This window comes from Tursiops truncatus, chromosome 6 (assembly GCF_011762595.2).
Source record: "Tursiops truncatus isolate mTurTru1 chromosome 6, mTurTru1.mat.Y, whole genome shotgun sequence".
NCBI classification, from domain to species: Eukaryota; Metazoa; Chordata; class Mammalia; order Artiodactyla; family Delphinidae; genus Tursiops; species Tursiops truncatus.
This window is the reverse complement of record NC_047039.1, coordinates 87,509,258-87,514,138: the sequence shown is the minus strand read 5'-3', so window position 1 is coordinate 87,514,138 and position 4,881 is coordinate 87,509,258.

The following is a 4,881-nucleotide window of genomic DNA, read 5'->3' as shown; positions in this document are numbered from 1 at the left end:
CCTCCTGCGTTGGGGCCGGGGGGGCGGGTTGGGGGGCGGCCGGACCGCCCAGTCTGCCAGGCGTCTTCCGCAGCCTGAGCCCCAGACGCGTTTGGTGTCAGCTCTGACCCTTCCTTTCACGTTGGTTCCCTCGAACGTTCTTACCCCCAGCGTCAGAAATGACATTAGAATTAGCTGAGTGCTGATGTCGCTCCTGTACCACCTGTCTGGGCCCGTCGCCTCATCTCCTTGCGCACGTGCGTACAGTTCCTAAAAGTTCGTGTGTAGGATGCGAGTGTGTACGACCAAGGAGCCTTCACTTTTCTGTTCTAAGTGCATTCTCCTTCCCCATCACTGCCCACAGCGCGAAGTTGCAAGGCTCCTAATAACTTACACTGTATTTTCCGGGAGCTCAGAGGAATGGGCGCACCGAGCTAGATATGAAAAAATCAAATATAAACATACGTTGTTAACATTCTGTGATCCTTAAAAGCAAAACCTCTGGTCTAGTCTCCCCTATCCCTGATTATTGCTCACCAGAATAATCACCTTTCAACATTTCGAGCTATTTCTTCTGACGCCTGTTTTTGTATTTTTAAATAATAGGCATATTTTGCTATTTCTTGTGTTTTTTTTGTTTGTTTTTTTTTCGGTCTAGATAGTATCTATTGACTCCTTCTATGGAAGAAGAGGATTTATATCTCTAGTATAACACTCCCCCCAAATAATTTCCCTTCCTGCGACTAATAATATTTACATGAAAAATAATCAGTTAATTGATTACATCATTAATTTACATTATTTACATCATGTTAATGTTTATGCTATTCTTGCTAATAGTTACATTATTGCAAACATTAATGCAATATTGCTTATATTATTAGGACTAGGGGGTTAAGTTGTACCTTGTACAATGACTTGAATCATCAGTTCAGAGGAAAGGAGGCTTTTTAAAATTAGTAATTCCAGAAGGGCGAGTCATTTTTTCCAGATGATGGGCATCCATTTCTAACTAATGAAGACAAAACAAAGCATCATCTGTGCCCAGACTGGATCTTTATGTTTAAATTTATTTTCTTAGACTCCCCCCTCCCCAACCCCAGAATTAATTTATTCCCTCATTCAACCCATATTAAATTTCTTCTATGCTTCAGTCACTTTTCCAGAAACTGGGGTGCAGAGGTGAACAAAAGACAAAGTCTGTGTCCCCTTGGAAGTTCCAGGTTAGGGGAAACAGATAGACAAATGAAAGAAAAATATATCAGGGATTAATAAATACGTCGAGGAAAGACCAAGTAGGATATGGAGAACAGAAAGTGCTGGAGGGAGGTAGCAGAGACTGCTAGCTCTTTCCCAATGCCATTCTTGTCCCAACCCCTCTTAAAAAAATACTAATAGAACCCAGGCAGCTTGGTGCATCCATGTGACTTAAGTCCTGGCCAGTGGGATGTTTTAGTGCATTTATGACCTACTGTAAGTGATCTGAAAGTTGTGTAGGAGGGGTTGTTTTCCTCTTTGCCTTTTTCTTATTTCTGCCTGCTAGAATGTGGATGTAATGGTTTGAGTTCTTGGTCTTTGAGGTAGAAGCCACCTGCTGGGGATGGCAGAACAACAAGAGAGAAGCAGCCTAGGTTCTGACACCAAGGAACACCATACTAGGAGCCCTGGACTGCCTGTCTCTGGACTTCTTCCACAAGAGAATTCATCTTCTAGTTTAAGCCACTGCTATGTGGCTTACGTCTATGATCTTAATCATAGGAAGGTGACTATTTTTTTATTTCTCTTTTTCATTTGTTTCTCTTCTTTTCCTTATACTTATTAATCACCAGATTCTTTGCCAAAACTCAAAATGATTAAACCTGTTAATCAGTTTATCAGTTTCGTCTTCTAGAGATATCTTTCAGGAGTCTTTTCTCTTGGTCCAGTGTGGACTAAGCGTTCTCTAAGGTGGCCCTGTAGTAATTCTTGGATCTCCTTTCACTGATCTCCTGGGGAATCTCGTTTGCCTTGTGTTGGACCTCATTTTTCCAGGATCTTGCATCTTGTTTTTTCCTCCTAATTTTAGGAGACAGCACATGGGACTTAAACTTTTGAGACTTGCATCTCTAAAAATGTCTTTATCAACCTCCTTAAATTTATAGTTTGGGTGGGTGTAAAATTCTACATTGGAAATAATTTTTCCTCATGTTTTTAAAGGCACTGCTCCATTGCATTATAGTTTCTAGTGAGACATTCATCCCGTTCTGATTCCTGATCCTTTGTATGTGACTTATTTCTCTCTGGAAGCTTTTATATTTTTCTTGTTTTCCCTAATTTTTTGAAATTTCACAATAATGTTCCTTCGGATAGATATTTTTTCATACATTGTGTCTCACTCAGTTGACCCCCCTCAATCTGGAAACTCTTAAATTATGAAAAATTTGTAATGTTTCTTGGATTGTTTTTCTTCCTCCTCAATCTCTGGAACTTCTTTTGTTCAAACATTATGCCTCCATTTGAACCTCTAATTTTCTTTTTCCTCCTAATTTTTTAATCTTTCTTTTTTGCTTTTTTCGGGGTGGGGTTATGAAATGTTCTAATTTTATTTTCTAACTCATGTAGTAAAATTTTAATCTTCTAATTTCCATTGTTTATGTCCAAGAGCTCCTTTTTACCCCTTTTTCCAGAATTTTTTTTCCCCCACTCTCTTCAGAAATATTATCCTCTTTTTGTTTCATGGGTTCTATATTTCTGTCTCTCTGGGGACATTGATTATAGGTGTTTTCTTTTTAAATATTGTTGTTTTAAGTCTTCATTTGAGTTTTATTTTGTTTTCTATCTATTTATTTTTTCTGTCTCTGGTACTGGAGTTTTTCCTGAAATGTTTTTGTATTTGTCTCTCAGCTCATATTTTGAAGTTGGACTATATAAAAGCTCTGTGAGTTTGGGCGGGTCTTGCCAAGTAATGGGCTTTAGTGTAGGGTGATCTGACTGGGCAGTTTCCTTCAGTAGATGCCCATCACCCCACTGTTATTATCTATAAGTTATTTCTATTTTTGTCTAGTCAGTTTTCTCAGCAAGGAAACTTCTGGTGTCCCACCTGTGAGGTCTAATCTTTGTTGCCAGGTTCTTGAGGCTAAAGAGAGAAGGAGGCCAGAGATCTCAATATTTGGTAGTATCTTTCAAGAATATATATAATATATATATACACACATACATATATATATATATATCGTTTAGGCTAATTTGCTGTTACAGATTGACACCAAAAGCGTATTATGACTCAAACACTAATGAATTTTATTTTTTATGAGAAACCAGAGTGCATTTACCTACTTGGCAGGCAGCTCTTCTATACATGATAAGGACCAGACTTCTTCCACACTGTGGCTTGGCCACCCCCTAGAGCCTCCTCATTAACTGCATCCAACCAAGAGAAAGATAGAGGAAACTTCCAAGAATATTTCCAAAAGGAGAATGCTTACAAGATAGGAGTAAAATTTATGGCTACAACTTAGAATTAGGTAAACATTGTTAAGTACTGTTAGGTGCCTAAGGCAATCTCCTATTTATTTTCTCACAGGTTTTAATTATCCTCAAAATGCTATAAGTTAAGTGAAAAAGGTGAGATTTTGAGACATTAATTTCCTCAGGTTCACTGCTGTTATGTGGCCCAGCCTGGACCACTTTTTAATTATTGCCATCTAGTCCAATGAGTGTGAAAGTGCATTTTACACTGTACGTAACAAATAGGTATCAGTTAAAGGGTGGAGGAAATTATATGTGGTGGGGAAAGGCAAGGATCCACTTGATGATGTCTCTGCTTGGTTTTGTCCAAAGGTCAGCCTCATCAAATCTGAAGAAGGAAGTGGGAGAGATGGATCCAACGCTGGCCCAGCTGCATAGGAGGGCAGTAGCTCTACGTGTAAACTCCAGATGCTTGTACTTTGGTGACATCACTGGTAAGTACTTTCTTTGTGCTGCATCATTGTGTGGCCACTAGGTGGTGGTATAAACTAGTTTCCTTCATTAGGCCTCCAGTAGTGTGCGATATTTTTGTTATTTTTAAGTTCCTGTAAGTTAACCTGTAGGTATTTAGAGTGGATTTGTCTTACAGTTCTTCTTTTTTTGTTATATGGTATTATGTATTAAAGAGAAAAATTTCAGTAAAGATAAATTACTTTCAAAACTTTTATGAGTTACTTTATTATTAATATAAATAAATGGTAATAAAGTAATAAATTTTCATTCAGTGTTTCTTAGCAAGTATCCTACTCATATCAGTGAATATGTATTAAGCAACTGTTGTGTGTTGAGTATTGAATTAAATGCTGTGGGGAAGGAAAAAGACTGGATACCTCTTCTTGAGTTTGTCAATGTCTTGATATTTCTGTATCAGCCTCTTTGCTGCTAGCCTTCTTAGAATTAGTAGGAAAGACTTGTGAGCAGCCCAGTATTACATATAATATGAATTTATTTAATGCTGTTTCTATTAATAAAATAAATTGTTTTTTATTACTAAAACACATAAACATATGAGTTTAATATATATCCGTTATATACCTTTTTAGATATCCTCTGTTAATTGGCTTTCTTTATGTTTTGCATTTGAAAGTGAATTCTAGTGCCAATGGCATTTAAAAACCTGTCAATAATAAAAGCAATTATTTCCTGAAATAGGCTTGGCAAGTCTATTCCTTTGAATAATCCTTGTGCCTCACGATTGGAGTTGGGGGGAAACGTTTGGGGGAGGTATTTCTGGACCTTTTGCTAATTGTTTTGGATTTTTATTATGAAATATGGCTGATTTCTTTCCTAGGTGTAAGTTTAAACACCTTTTACCTTTAGGCACTAGTGCGCTTAGTCTGTGACACGTTTTTCCATGAAGTTCCTCTTTCAAATGAACACACATTATCTGATGCT